We start from the raw sequence: 16,952 nt of genomic DNA on the forward strand, positions 1-16,952 counted from the left end.
TTAGCCTACAGAAGAGAAGACTGTGGGGTGACATCATCGCAGCCTTTCAATACTTAAAGGGGTCTTATAAAAACTATGGAGAAGGACTCTTTACTCAAGTAGATAATGATAGGATGTTTACTGATCCAGGCCCAAACGCCCACCTATAGGTAGACATTCGGCCTGTCCCTTTCCCTGGGGAGCTGCCCAGGCAGGAGCTGCCCTGCCCCTGGCTGGGGCAGTGGGACAGACCCTGGCTGCCAGACTGTGCCTGGCCCTCTCAGGGGAGACCCCATGCTCCTGGCCCCAGGGATCCACCGGCTCCTACAGTGCCCTGGCGTTGGGAAATATAGAATTGGTCTTTGCTGGTGGAGGCAGATCCTCCACCAGCAATGCAAGGGGTTGCAATTCAAGCTGCTCTCTGGGAAGACAGGTTCTGAACTAGGCCATTGGCTGCTCTGTGGAGCAATTAACTGGTATGTTCAATTGCTGTGGGAGCATGAAGCTCTCTGACTGTTTTGAATTTGCCTTTTATTTTCACTGATAATTCAGTAAGCCAGGTCACAATTCTCTCTTGAGATCTACTTGCATTTAATCCAAGGATAAGAAATCTTGAAGAATTATCTGTACTTTTGATCGTGTAACCACAACTGAGAAAAGCATCATAGTCACACTGAGATGTTGACTAATCACAGACTCTGGGCAATGGATCATAACTTGCAATATAGTATTGTTGGCTGTTTTTTGTGTGTGTGGGTTTTAAACTTCACATTAATTTGTACTGGGAATTTACACCTTTTATTAGAGTTATTGGATTTTAACACTATTTAAAAGAAAATGCCCCCAGGTTATGAGTAACATGTCTGAGGAAGGCTGAATTCATATTATAATCTTCTGGGACTCTCTATCAAGAGAGCTTTTGCTGAATGTGAAGAAAAGTCATTTCACATAGTAAAGTTGGCTCCAAGCCCAGTTTCTTTATGGAAGTGAGATAAGTGAAAATCAAGATACAGATGCATTCAGAAGTTGATCACATAGCTTTTTTTTCTTTCTCTCCCTCTATTTTTTTTTCCTTTTTGCTATATATCAGCTACTAAATAAAGCTATTAAAGATAATTCCAGTTCCTTTACTAAATCAGATTTTATTTGATGGAAAAGTGGTCTGTGCTCCTGGGAGCAATTTGATATTCTAAAATGGCTTTCTCTGAAGTGTTTATTGAAATGGAGAAATTATTCCCCGTCTTCTCCCCATTTGGAATGGAAAGCGGCTCTAATACAGTGAATGACCCAAGGAAATGAAGATTGCAGAGCAAAACAGTTTTTGATGAACGTGTGGGAGATACAGGTACAGGAGATGGCAAGTAGAATCATTTGAGGAAATGGGAACATGAGGTGCAAGTATATGAAGAAATAAAATGGATACATTTTTCATTGACAGAATAATGATGATAATTTGAAAAGTTGCTTAGGCCAGTGACATGCAATGCTTTAGACACTTGTATGTTGACCTTTCTGTGGATCAACTCCTTGGAGAGCGTATCTGGTTCCTCCACTTCTTGAGAAGCTTAATCGTAGAGGGAGTGAGACTTGAAGACAGCTGAGGGAGTTCCTGAGAACTTATAAACAGCAAAGTATTATTAATATGATCTGTTGTGTTTCCAGATATTGCCATCTTTACTAAAACCAAAGCTTAATCTTAACCAATTCTGAGATTTCATGACTTTTTTAGCTTGAAGTTCAGGGCCATGATGAGGTGAGCAATGTTTGTTGGAACTGCTGCTCAAGTAGCTAATATGCAGGATCCCAGTGGAGATTGTAACCTGATAGCATTCTGTAAAGTTTTTTTTGTTGTTGTTGTTGTTGTTTGCTTTGTTTTTTTCCTATCCACTGTATTTCTGGCCTGTGGCAAATCATGATTTTCAGTGTACGGAGTGCTTCAAGAAAGACAGAGCTGTAGGGTCAGGAGCATAATAATCTCAGGCAGTTTCTTTTTATTACCTTTTTGCCAAAAGGTAATACAAATACTACCTTAAGGTCCTTGAAAACATCCAGAGGAAGGCGACAAAGCTGGTAAAAGGGCTGGAAGGCATGTCCTGTGAGGAGAGTCTGAGGACACTTGGCTTGTCTCATCTGGAGAAGAGAAGGAAGAGAGATGATCTTGTGGCTCTCTGCAACTCCCTGAGGGGGGAAGACCAGAGGGAGGTGCTGGTCTCTGCTCCTGGTCACCAACAGCAGGATGGGAACAGCGCAAAGCTGTGCCAAGGGAGGAGGGTCAGGCTGGACATGAGGAAAATGTCTTTACCGTGAGGGTGGTCATACACTGGCACAGGTTTCCTAATGAGGTGGTTGATACCTCATGCCTGTCAGTGTTCAAGAGATGTTTGGACAATCTCCAGAGGAGGGCCACAAAGATGATCAGAGGTCTGGAGCACCTCTCCTATGAAGGAAGGCTGAGAGAGCTGGGGATGTTCAGCCTGGAGAAGAGAAGGCTCTGGGGAGACCTTATTGCAGCCTTACAGTACTTAAAGGGGGCTTATGAAAAAGAAGGGGAGCAAATTTTAATGAGACAGATAATGACAGGACAAAGGGGGATGGTTTTAAACTAAAAGAGAAGAGATTTAGATTAGATGTTAGAAGGAAATTCTTCAGTCAGGGGGTGGTGAGGCACTGGAGCAGGTTGACTGGAGATGCAGTGGATGCTCCATCCCTGGAGTGTTTAAGGCCTGGCTGGATGTGGCTTTGAGCAACCTGATTTAGTGGGTGGCATCCCTGCCCATGGCAGGGGCTTGGAATTAGATTATCTTTAATGCCCCTTCCAACCCAAGCCATTCTGTGATTCTGTTATCTTTGAAGGTCACTTCCAACTGAACTATCCTATCCTATCCCATCCCACCCCATCCCATCCCATCCTAAAGGATGGCTTATTAATCACTATATTTTTTTTTTCTGATTTAAGACTTGAATATTTTCATCTTGACTTATTTTTTCACCAACATATTATCACTGAAAATTTAAGGGCTACAATAATGTTTTTTCTAAGGAAAGTGTAATGGAAAGAACATGGAAGAAATGCGTCTAAATATTATACTGCAGTTGGCATGTTGCTGACAATACTTTAAGATAATAAGGTTGCTTTATTCATGTTTAAGTTGTAGTTTTATATCTGGTTAAAGTTATTGCTTTCATTGATTTAAGCATTATCTGGAGAATAAATTACATTAGAAATGATTTCAGGAGTAAGAAAAAAAAAAGCATTGTTAAACTGGAATGGGAAAGGTTTTTCTTAGAAATGCAAAATGAATTTGTTTTCAAAAAATAAATATGCTTAGATGTCATGGAATAGTAGACAAAAGCAAGGAAAGAATATGGAAAATGTACTTGGGAAATAATTAAAGCAAAAATCATAAGAAATTTTGTGATTTAAAAAAAATTTAGATGGATTTTAATGAAACTGGGACTGTATCCATTGTTATGCATGTCTGCAGGTAACCTACAGTGTTTATTTGTTTGCATATCAGGGTTCAGTGAAAGTTAGCTGAAGCCAGCTGTGTTCTCATGCCCTCTTTTTCAGTCAGTGTCTTGTTGTTCACTGTCACAGTGACAAATGAAAACATTTCATGGCAGCAACTGTCAAAAGCCCTCTTGTGAGCCGTGTTTTCTTTCTATTTATCAGTCAACAGCTGCCATATGACTGCATATCAGTAAGCTACAACTCTCTGATCAAATGGGCTAGCTGTTAGTCGGTGGCTGGTGGCCATTTAAATGGTGAATGATGAGCTTAAGTTGGCCATTTTTCACTGAAAGAGGAGATAAATCTCTCTATATAGGCTGCCTTATATTACAAACATTGAATATTTATCTGTGACATAAGAGCCTATTCAAACAATGCAATGTCAAACTCACTAAAAATTGATGTGCTGGCTGATACATAAAAAGGTGCCTGGACTTTATCCTACTGGCTATGACATTTCCATCAACTTTGTCTTTTCTGGCATCCATATTACTTAGTATGTTTGCACATCTGTTACTGTATATGGTACTCATCTTAATCATTACTCACTGCCTTCCAACCCAGTGTTTTTCTTCTTCTTCTTCCACCCATTCCTCCTTCTCTTCTTAGCTTGTTTTACAGGACCTTCATTTAACGGAACATAAATTGATGCATTTGCAGTCACAAGCAAGCAGTGCTGTAGAGTGGTAAGTACAACTCTGGATAGGGAGATAAAATTCTTCAGGTAATGTAATGTCTGTACCCACCATTAGTACTAGTCTTATTACACAAAAGAAGTCAAAGATGAAGTTTGCTGGATGAATCTTACTACAGCAAACTAGTTGTAGCCATTTTGATGTAAATTCAAATCTGCATGTTTCAAACTTGTATGAAAAATAGACACAATCAATTTCACTTTTGCCTTTGGTCATGCCATAATTTAGACAGGTATAATTTCTACAAACATTCATGATTCATAGTATACTAGACCTATGATACTGTGTTTAAAATCTTTTATAATATAAAAATACAAACCGATCATCAACACCAGAATGGCAGCAGACAAGCCAGCATCACATGGAGTTCTGCTGTGCATCATCATTCTCTAGGATGGGGATAGTTACTTCAAAATTGACTAAATCATCAGTCAGCTGTCAAGAGTCCCAGTGCCTTCATTGACCCTCAGTACAAACCACAGAGACAGAAAATCTTGCATATTTATGCAAATTAATAGAGACAGTGCTTAGTCATGTTGCCAGGTTGAGCCTTGATAAGAGAGAAAAGAAGTCCCTGAAGGATAAGTCATGATGATACTGCAGGATATAAAATCTTTCAGTGTTCATTCAAGCTGGGAATGGAATCTGTGGAATGAAAAATGCAATGCTGACCTTAGTATTTGAGTAAAGGTATAAAAACTTGAAACATAAGCCCTGAAGTTACATGAACTGCTTCTAAAGACTTTTTTTTTATGGTGTGTCAAAGAGGTAAACTCACTCATGTCACACAGCTTTTTGTATCTGGGGAGATGTAATTCTCTTTGCCATCACTTCAGCATTCTCAGAGGGAAGCTGAAGCAGAGGTATTTTTGCTTTTGGTGAGAAAAGAATAATTAAAAGTATGAAACTTTATAGCTTTTGCTTACATTTAAAGTATGGAAAAGGGCAAGAGAGGAGAGAAGAAAAGGAGAGGCATACAAATTGGTCTTGACAATTGAGATTCAAAATTATAAGTTTAGTAATACTTTGACATTCCTTTACTTCAGGCTGTTCAGTTTGTGTGTCTCAACCAGTGTATGCTTTGAGTCGTGTACTTGACTACATATATGGAAGTTGTGGTACACACCAAATATTTATACAATACCATTGTCTAGACTGGCCTGGCAGAGAGTTTCCACGAAGAGCTTTCACTTACCAGAAGTCCTGGGAGGAAGAGAAGACTCTCACCTCTATCTTCTAAGAAGCTCCTCTGGTTAAACCACAGACATTTTGTGTATTAAGTCTGGGTTAAGCTACCTGTGTTGCACTTGATCACAACCAGACCATTGCTCTATGGCTTAACTGCAAGAAGTTAACTACAAGTGCAATTAAGACCTTCTTCAGATATCAGTGAGTGTGAGACACTTAAGAGCTACACATCATGGTTAAGTTTATTATACTTTTTGTTTGTATGTTTTTAATCCTGCTCCTGCTGATGTACCACACGAAGCATCAGTCTTGACCTTTTAACTGCTGCTTGTCCTTAGGCCTAAATAGCACTGAAAAGCTTATATGTATGAATATGAATACGAAATGAAGTGATCCACTTGCATAATCTGGGTGTATGCAGTTCTCAATGATGCAGATTTAGAAATTTTTGTTCTTGCTAGTTTTTACATGTGATATTTAGAGTTGCATAACTTTACATGTGATATTTAGAGTTGCCAGCGAGGAGGCTGGATGGTGCAGCAGGAGCTGGGAGGGGACAGAGCCCGGACAGGTGACCCAGGCTGACCAAAGGGATATACACTGCTAGGCCACTCTCCATCACCTTTGGTAAATCATGGGGAATGGGAGAGGTGCCTGAGGACTGGAGGAAAGCAAATGTCACTCCGGTCTTCAAAAAGGGCAAGAAGGAGGACCCGGTTAACTATAGACCAGTCAGCCTCACCTTCATCCCTAGTAAGGTGATGGAACAACTTCTCCTTGGTGTTGTGTCTAGTCATATCAAGGATGAGAGGGTCGTAAGGGGCAGTCAACATGGCTTCACCAAGGGGAAGTTGTGCTTGACCAAGCTGATAGCCTCTCATAAGGATATAACCTGGTGGATAGATGATGCAAAGGCAGTGGATGTGGTGTATCTTGATTTCAGTAAAGCCTTTGACACCGTCTCCCACAGCATCCTCACAGCTAAACTGGGGCAGTGTGATCTGGACAATCGGATAGTGAGATGGACTGTAAACTGTCTGAAGGGAAGAAGCCAGAGGGTTGTGGTTAATGGGAAGGAGTCGAGTTGGAGTTCTGCATTTAGTGGGGTTACTCAAGGGTTGGTACTGGGACCAGTGTTGTTCACTATATTCATGGATGACTTGGATGAGGGAATGGAGGGCACCATCAGCAAGCTTGCTGATGACACTAAACTGGGAGGAGTGGCTGACATGCCTGAAGGCTGTGCTGCCATCCAGCAGGACCTCAACAGGTTGGAGAATTGGGTGGGGAGAAACTTACTGAAATGTAACAAGGGCAAGTGTAGAGTCCTGCATCTGGGCAAGAACAACCGCAGACACCAGTATAAGTTGGGGACTGCCCTGCTGGAGAGCAGTGAAGGGGAGAGGGACCCTGGGGGTCCTGGTGGACAGCCGGATGTCCATGAGTGAGCAGGGTGCCCTTGTGGCCAAGAAGGCCAATGGCATGCTGGGGTGTATCAGAAGGGGTGTGCTTAGTAGGCTGAGAGAGGTTCTCCTCCCCCTCTGCTCTGCCCTGGTGAGACCACATCTAGAATATTGTGTCCTGTGTGATATGATTTAGGTGTTCCTGCTCCGGTCCCTTCCAATCCCTCACATTCTGTGATTCTGTGATGCCATCGTTCCCAAACTGATCCTGTGTGGGCTTTCCACAGGCAGCAGCTCTTGAAGAACTGCTCCCACATGGCTTCTTACCATGGGGTCCATCCCCCAGGAACAAACTGCTCCAGCACGGGTCCCCCATGGGCAGCAGCTCCCCCCAGACCCCCTGCTCCGGCGTGGGCTCCTCTCCACAGGCTGCAGCTCTGACCTGGGACCTGCTCCTGCGGGGGCTCTCCATGGGCCGCAGCCTTGTCCAGGCCACATCCACCTGCTCCACCGGGGGCTCCTCCACGGGCTGCAGCGTGGAGATCTGCTCCATGTGGGACCCATGGGCTGCAGGGGACAGCCTGCTCCACCAGGGGCCTCTCCACAGGCCGCAGGGGGACTGCTGCTGTGTGCCTGGAGCACCTCCTGCCCTCCTTCTGCACTGACCTTGGGGGCTGCAGGGCTGCTTCTCACTCCCGTCACCCACCTGCTGTAGCACAGCAGATTTTTCTTCCCCTTTCTTAAATCTGCTCTCCCAGAGGCCCAACCAGCGTCACTGCCTGTCTTGGCTCTGGCCAGCAGCAGGTCCGTTTTGGAGCTGGCGGGAGCTGGCTCTGATCTGACATGGGGCAGCTGCCAGGCTCTGCTCACAGAGGCCACCCCTGCAGCCCCCCACTACCAAACCCTTGACGCATAAACCTAATTCAGATACAGGCCAAGGACTTTGCCTCTGAACACCCTGCAGATCCTTGCAACTACATGAGAACAACATTTTGGGTCACAACATAACTGTCCTTTTAATGGGTGATGCTAAAATGCTAAAGAGAAAACTATAGCAAATGATGCCCTTAGAAAACATGATCCTGCAGGGCTTTACAAATAAGAATGGAATTTAATTAATTTCTCAGTACAGTTTTGCAAAGGTGCCTAGGCATAACAGGCTAGGCCTGTACAGCCTGGAGAAGACTGAGAGGGGATCTTATCAGTGTATATAGATATGTTAGGAGAGGGTGTCAAGAGCATGGGGTCCAGACTCTTTTCAGTGGAGCCCAGATACAGGATGAGAAGCAGCGGGAATGAAGTGAAACAAGGGAAGTTCCATCTGAATATGAGGAAAAGCTTTACTTTGAGGGGGACAGAACACTGGAATAAGTTGCCCAGAAAGGTTGTGGCATCTCCTTCCCTGGAGATACTCAAAACCTGCCTGGACGTGGTCCTGGGCTAGGTGCAGTAGGTGACTCTGCTTGAGCAGGGAGGGGTGTTCTAGGTGTCTTAGGCAGGCAGGAGCTTCCCCCTGGAAATGTGCCTGAAGGCTCCCATTCAGGAGCTACTGGTGATTCTTCCAACCAGACAGGAGAGCTCTTCCTCTGAACGAGGAAGCAGAGAAGACACAAAAATGTTGAGAAGGTTTCTCCTTAACACTACAGAAGAGAGCAAGGGTGAACCTCAGACTGACACGCACCACCTCTCCACCTCCAGGCCCCAAGGACCTCAGCAGTCCTCCCACAGACTCCCTGTGTTGTGGCGGCACAGCAGCGCAGAGACCAGGCCCTCTCCTCCCCCATGCCTCAAGGCACAAGCGATGGCATCTCTTCCGGGGGCAGGGGTAGGTGTAGGAGATGGCCCTTTAGAAGAGCTCCTGCAGCACTCGATCGTCAGTAGAGCTTTTATTGACTGCTGGGAGACCTGGCGCCGCCTGGCCGTGCCTCTCTTGCCCATCTGCAGGATGTCTGGGTGCTTTGCCCCCTCTCAGCTGCTGTCAGCATGGGGAGCTGCACCACTTGCAGGGAGCCCGGTCGGTGGCAGGGGGGTAGTGGAGGTCCCTGCCCCTCCGGAAACACTGCTGCCACCGTCTTGTGGCACAGGGAGCCCAGGCACAGGATGAGGAGGGGGCTGGAGGCCAGGGCACAGGAGGGGAGCTGGAGGGCAGGCCCTGTGCCCGAGGGGCAGCCTGTCTCTCTGGCAGTCAAAATGGCCAGGGAGAGCCATCCCCAGGAAAGGGGCCCTCTGCCCCCCGACCCTCCTCCTCCTTTCTGATGAGGGCATCTTTCAGGCCACAGACACCTCTCCCAACACAGCCACGTTTGGCCATGTGTTGGCCACCATCACAGAGGCTTCCTGAGGTCACAGTGGCATCTGCCTCCCGTATTGTTCCGGGCCCTATAAAATGCCCCTGCTCAGGGCCCACCACTCGCTGAGCTTCCAGGCCCTCTGATGACAGCCATCATGGATGGGAGGAAGAGGACCTGGAGCAGAGGCTGCCCACCCTTGCGTGGTTGGAAGAGGATTCATTCCTCAACGCAAAGAGAAGGAGGCCACTGCCTGTTGTGAAGAAGTGGAAGAAGACCGGTACCTGTGGCAAAGGAGCAGTGCCCTGCACTGCAGCTAATGCTGTGGAGCCCATGGAGGTGGATCCACCTCCAGATGAAGATCCAATGGAGGTGGATCCACCTCCAGATGAACCAATGGAGGTCAATGTGCCAGGGCTCCCTGCCGTCAAGACTCATTGGCGGCATCGCAGGAGCACCTGACCTGCTCCATATGCACGGCCCAGCCTCCGTGCCTCAAAATAGCACAGCCATCCTGCTGGCTCACCTGCAGGGTGGCCTTCTTTCCTGTCCCCCATCCTCCACCCCCCACCCCCACCTCGTCCAGAGGTGTCGTCTCTTCTGCACGGAGTCCCGAGGAGTGGGCAAGAGGGGACTTGGTTTCCTCTGGGATGCTGCACCAGGGCGGCAGAAGGAACCCTTCAGAGAGCCACAGTGGGCCTTGGGCTCTGGAGCCTGGCGATGTCTCCGTCTGAGGACAAGAAGGCTGCCCCATGGCTGCTTGAAGAGGAAGCCGCACCTTCTGTGGCAATGCACAAAGAAGAGCAGCAGATCAGTCAAAGCTGTTAGGGAGACGGCTGCTCCTCTGAAAAAGCAGAAGACTTCAGGTCTGCCAGGGAGAAGTGCTGGAGTGCAGTGTTACTGTTCATTCAGAGAAGAATGAATGAATAAGAGCTTCATTAAGAGCTCTTCCAAGACCAGGCAATAAATAGCAATAAAAAAAATAGTAATAATAATAAAAAAACAGTTTCCTGTCTTATTTGGGGACAATTTAGTGACTGCGTCTGGACTCCCACATCCCCTTCTGTTCTCCCCAGTACAGGAAAGATACTGATGTGCGTGTAGTGTGTGTAGTGTAGTGTGCCCAGCCCAGGGCATTCAAGACAGCATGGGCCTGGGGCATACGGCATACAAGGGCAGGCTGAAGGAACTCCTTGGGTCAGAATTAAGGAGAGAAGGCGCAGGGGTGGACCCGACTGCTGCCTACAGCTGCCTACTGAGAGCGTGTAGAGAAGATGAAGCCTGAGACTTCTCAGGGGAAAGGCAAGCACCCCCAAGGCCACGCTTGCAGATGGAGACATCCCCATGGATAAAAGGAAAAGGTTGTCCCCACAAGAGTGCTCAGACAGAAGAGGTGTCCAGAGAGGTGGCACAACCTCTGTCCTGGGGGACACCTGAACTTGACTGAACAAGGTTGGATGTTCCCAGAGGTCACCTTGTCCTTGGTGTGCCGCTCAGGGATCTTCAGGCAGATGTAGCCCCTAGGCTTCCCAGATAAGGAGGGGAGGCTGGTCAGCTGTTTGCTTCTTGGATCCTCTGATTTGCCTGTCTTGAAGGTGGTCCCAATGCTTGCCTCTTTCTAGTGCCCTGGAACATGTCCCTGCTCCATGTGTGGTCCCTCCCATGGGATGCTGTCTACTGATCACTACTGATCTTCCAGATAGGTGGGGAGGAAGCTGCATCCCATAGTCTGAGGGGAATGAAGAAAGATTTCAAGGCCTTGGGACAGTTGGTGAAAGAATCTGGGGCACAAATCATTTTCTCTTCCTTCCTTCCGTTATGGGGTGGTGACGTGGGGCGGAATAGAAGGATCCAGTTCATAAATGATTGGCTCTGTGACTGGTGCTACAGGCAGGGCTTTGGGTTCTTGGATATGAAATGCAATAATCAGATTTTGATCCTTAAGGTAGGTATGTATGAAAAAATTTTTTACTATTCCTATGTGTGGCATGAACATATGTGCGTGTTATGAAACCTTTGTGAAACTTCAGCATATCCTAAAGGCATCAAGGCTCAATGCTTATAAAATATAATTTATTTTCATCAGCTTGGAAAACAAGATGAGAATCTGTCTCCTTAAAATTCTTAACAATTTCAGTCTGTTCCAGTGATTCCTAGTCAAAACCCCAGCCTTTAATTTCAAGTATTAAAATGCCAGTATCCAGCAGCAAATCACTTTTAAATGCTTTTGCCAGACATTTAGATTTTTGTTATTAGCTAATAAATTGTGATTTGAGCAAATGTATTATTTACGAGCATGTGAAATTGCAGTTCTTACTTACAGTTGCTACATTTAGATCCTTTCATATGTGGTAGTGAATGAATGGAAAATAACAGATACAGTAACTACATATAAGCAGGAACAGTGAAGAGTAAGGAACTGGAGCAATTCAGTATAATGTAAGATGAAAGAACTAGGAAAAAGAGAAACAGTAGCAAACATTAAATACACATAACTGTAGACTGTATCAGCCTAATCTGTCATCTGTTGAAATATAACTGATTATCTGGAGGAAAGAAATGTGGAAGATCTGAATCACTGAAATTTCACTAACTCATCTCATATGCTATCACAACATGAAAATGTTAGTTCAAATTGGATGAAATGAAGACTATTAGAAAACTTGTTTTACTGGGTGCCAGTGACAAGACACACCTGCTGAAGAGAGAATGTGGCAGATTTGAGCATGATTTACAAGCAGAATTCGTTAAGAACTGCAAGTTGACCACACCTGCAGGGGAGAAAAAGATAATTAGAAATAGGTTAATCAAACTTGTTGATTCAATAAAGTTAGAAAGCTCATGCATAAAGAAAATGCCTGAAATTTAAACATGATGGATTGAGTCATTCTAAGGAGCAGGATATTAGAAATTATGTTAAATTGAGTAGTATGAAATCCAAGGTCATTCATGTAGTAACAAGAAGAATTTTTACTAGAAGCAGAAACCTTCTGATTTGGAAATAACTAAAGGTATAAAAATCTCAATGCTCTTATTGAATTACCTATTGAGTCTGAATTGTCCATGTTATCTGTCTTTGCAAAATGTAATTGTGACATTAAGATATATCAAGAAAGGTGTTTCCAGGTGAAATGGAAAAGTATTAATGACATTCTGTAAGGCGCTGGAATGAATTAAAAATAGAACAGGTGTAGGAAAGGTTTGGAAGGATGACAAACCTGAAGATATGGTTATACTTCTGTCAGTTGTGAACGTGTCTTTGGTAGGTATATGCTAGTTCTTGCAAATCCTAATAATCTTGGAAGTAAGTGTCATAGAAGCATCTCAGAGTTCAGGAAAAGAAAATGACCCAGGTGCTAATTCAGTTACTCGGTTTTACAGACCCCTCTGATCTTTGTGATTATGAATAATTTTAGTCTGGGAACTGAAAACGGAGTACGTGGATTCATGAATTTTTTTCTGGTGACAGTAGAAGAGGCAAATGCAGAAACAGTTAATGAAAAAGATTCTAATTTTTTGCCTCAACAACAGAAAATTGTACTTACCGGACCAGCAGGTAGTTCTCATTCCTTTGTTTGTGGTTTATAGAATAGTAGTTTGGCTGTATGTAAGCCCCTAATAGTTAAATCACTGGAGAGAGGTGATAAAGATACTCTCTGCCTCTGTGGTTAGCCAACTCTTACACCGTACACAAGATGCAAAGATACTATGCTGATCTTGTCAGCTGCACTTTAGAAACAAAGGTTTACTTAGTATGGCAATTTCAAAGTTTAGCTTTGAAATATTGCAATACAATATAGAGTTTCTAGTGGGATGCTTTCTATAGTGATTTTATAACCATTACAGACTTTTTTACAGGCCAAGATGATAACTAAACACAAAATAATCCTTGAACTTCACATGACTAAGTGATTATGGTTTATTAACAACAGAAACAAACCTAAATATGTTATTGAACTAATTCTGTGAGACAGAATGTGCTGTTGTATAATAAAAGAAGACAAATCAGGAAACATAAGGTCCTACAGTTGTAAAACTATATATAGTTGCCTATTTTTCTCACCCAGCTTTTAAGTTTTGATTCTCACTCGTTCCTGACTTAGTTGAAAAAGATTTATACAGAACCTACCAGTCATCTAAATGATTATGCTAGCTTTATCCTCAGTTAATCAACTCTGATGATTTGGTCTCATTCAAGAAATTCTCAACTTCATCTACATTTGAGGATAAAGAGATGGTCAACAGTATGAGCTAGATTCTACGCTACTTAAGATATATGAGGTTGAAGGCAAATTTAGTTAGATTTAAATTAATAAAAGGGGTGGGTAGGTTAATAAAGTGCAGTTGTTTCCCATGAGAAGGGATACAGTGCATCTTCTGAGAATTTAATACTGAAAGAAAAGCAAAACACACGCACATACAGAAAAAACTCCAAAAAAACCTGAGCAGCCAGAGTAAGGATACTGATATTGCAGTAACATCTTTTATATTTTTATTAATCTTGTCAGTTTCTATCATAGAATTCTAATTATATTACAGTTAGAATTGTACTACAATTCTATGATAATTAAAAAAAACCACATTTTTTTCATTTGAACTGTGAAAAGAATTTTAGGCATGACAGTTTAGTTCAAAAAATCATAGTGAATTTTCCTCTCTTACCAGCCACAGTATACAATGGCAGAACATATTTTTGTCAGACATGTAGGATGTTTTGTCTAGAAGCCATTCAAACTCTTGAGTCCAATAGTGTCATTTTTCATTTCCTCCCACGCAGTGTCTTTTATTTGGAGAAGAAATGAGTTAGGTTTTTCTTCTTTTCTTTTTTTTTTTTTTTTTTTTTCCATAATACAACTACATATCTTTTCAGAAAAGTTTTAATAAATGTAAGTGATATCAAAGTTTCCACAGTGACACAGCTGGTAGGTTTCATTGATGATTGCCAGCATTAGCAAAGTGCTGAGACTATTTGAAGGGGAGACCCTGACTCCAGAGGCACTGGACTGTTGCATGCATGTTTTTTGACATGTTTCTCCTTTTGTCTGACCTTTTCTGTTCCATTGCTTTCAATAGGTTCAACTTTTGCCTCTTCTTATTTCCAGATTTCAGGCATCTTGCAATATCTGCATTTCTATCTATACTTTGTTTCTTCACAAGGTAAGTTGTGTCTTCCCTCTCATCTATCTTCTTGTCCCATTGGAGTTGGCTTAAGTCGCTCTGTGAAACCCATTTTCCCTCTGCCTCCTCACCTCTAGACTCATGGGTGTTCCTCTGATGTGTTTATCCTTGCTAGCTCCACTAACCTTTTCAGAGAGGTTTAGCACTTTCCTTCATTTTGAAGCATAATTTGTGTTATTTTGGTTTCCTCAGTGCATCACTGAGAGGGACAGGTAACCTGCTAAAACGTACAGACATAAATTTTGGAAAGGGTGTTTTAAAGGTCATCAGGCTCTGCAAGTTTGATAAATTTGCAATCAAGTGAAGACTACTGCCAGTCTTAATAATAACATATTCCAATTGTGATTGAAACATTAATTATGAGATTGTGCACTCTGGAAATGCTAAGACTATTTCAGATGTAATCCATGTAAAAGTTAGCTCACTGTATAGCTAAAGATTATCAACTGGCATCTCTAATTTATTCCCAAATTCTTTTTTAATGGCTTTATTTTTTCTGAGAACAAAACTTGTTTGGGGGATGCTGGAGGAGATCCACAGAGATCTCAGGAGGAGATGCTGGGTATTTTCATAAATATATCAGTCTTGGTCACTGAAGATGAGATCAATGAGCTTACAGATACATAATGAAGAGATCTGAGAGTAAATGCATTGTGGTTAGGTATTTCTGTTTTACATGGGTTGGATATTGCTACTGGTTTTAGCTTCACAATCCGCAGCACTTTTTTCTTCAGCTGAGACATGTAAGTGACCAAGTACATAACTTATTAAATCAGTTGCCTACAATGACATAAAACTAACAGTATTTTTTTTGTTAGTAAAGGTCACCCAGTCTGTCATGAGGAGTTAACTGAAAATAATAACTTCCTTGCTTATAAATATTTTGACCTTTCAGTTTTTCTCTCCCACTGTAGTCACAAACAGAATTTTAGCCAAAGAATATTGAAGGGCTGATCCTTCTTGTGATGAAGATCTTCTTAAGAAATGAGACATGGATGTTTTTCCACGTGAAATTTAATTTTGACCTTGAAAGAATTAAAGAGAGGTAAAATATAGACTAGCCTGGGGCTCACTAGAGAAGAATTAACTTTCCTTTTCTGAGATTTATTAACATGTTAACCTTAAGACTGCATTATAACACTGTGGTCATTACTAATAATTCAGACAGAAATTTGGTTCTGGAAATGTCTGTGATGCAGGAAGCTCCTAGGTGGCTTTATAATATTTGCTTCCTAAATGCTTTCGTTCTTCAGCACAATCCTCTGGAAATCAGAGGTGGAGGTGTTTTCTACATTGCTCTGGAAACCCAGCGATATAGAGGTTCTTTGAAAGAAGGAATAATTATTTTTGATTCTAGTACTGTACCCATTTATTTGGGCAGTTTCTGCGCAAAATCTATTTAGCTGCTCTGTGTCTGTTAGCTGAAAAAGTAATGTCACTTTCCCATTTCCTGATTTTAACATCTCAAAAAACTTTACCTTTTTGTTGCTGTAATTATTTGGGTTTCAGCTAATGTTACAATGATAACTGACTTGAATTGATGTGTGAAGTATTTTAGCAAAAGTCAAAAGATTATTTGATGATATGCATTGTGAATGGATTTGAAATAGTTTACAGTTGTTTTGAATTAAACGTTATCAGAAATAGTTGACAAATTCTTACACTGGTCCTTTTTTATTTATTTATTTGATCATTTATTTTTTGTAATTGCATTTATTTGATGGTACCTCTGTGAGGACAGCTCAAGTGCATTTCAGGTGAATTTATTCTCTTCTTCATGAGTATCCCTTACCACGAGCTAATGTCATTTCATTCCAAATGACATAGCAGCTGCTGAAACTAGTTTCATTTTAAAACTTCAGGACCACTCTTTATTTGGTATCTTTTTTCCTTTTTTTCTTTTTTTTTGTGACATACATTAATATAGTTTTTTTTATTATTATTATTATTTTTCCCCTTCTATGTAAGCCTCAGTGTGAAAGGGAAACTGTAAAAGAAACTTATTTTTCTGGCTTTCAAAAAGCTTTCTCAACTGAGAAAGAAAACAGTCTTTGATCTTAGATGATTATTTTAAGCACTTTGTAAATCAGATTCCTAGGGATGGTTTTCCTGAACTACATTTTAAACAGTGGAGGGAAAAAAAGGTAATTGTTTTGCAAAATGGAAATGATGAAACAGGCTTTTTACAAGCATTGAGAGTGAAAGGGACTTATTAGTGATCATTACTGACTGGGCCTGGTGAGATAGAGAGCATAGCTTCCTATTATTATCCTTTATTATCCACTAATTTTTTTCACTTTATTTTAGATCTTAAAAATATCATTTTATCATTGCTGAAGAACATATTCCAGGTGTTCACTTGCAAGATGCCCAGGCACTATATACATCAACAGATAGTTCTTTAATCACCAGCAGACGTACATGATTTTATTCAAATTCTTTTCAATGTACATAAAGAGAAGAAAAATCAAAGATAAACTAATTTTACTGATCAAAAAGAAGACAAGGGTCCCTGAGGCAAAAGATTTTTGATTCTCCACATTTGCTTAATAATAGCGTTTTATGATCTTTTGAAAATAGAAAGAGGCTCGTCTGAACAACGGGTCCAACTTTGGATTACTATTGCTATTGAATAGAGTAATATGGAAAAATAGAAGACTGCTACCTTGTAAAATTTAGTATTTGTTCAATAAATGTATAATCCAGTTCA

The sequence above is a fragment of the Cygnus olor genome, chromosome 2 (genome assembly GCF_009769625.2).
Source record: "Cygnus olor isolate bCygOlo1 chromosome 2, bCygOlo1.pri.v2, whole genome shotgun sequence".
In the NCBI taxonomy this organism is placed as follows: domain Eukaryota; kingdom Metazoa; phylum Chordata; class Aves; order Anseriformes; family Anatidae; genus Cygnus; species Cygnus olor.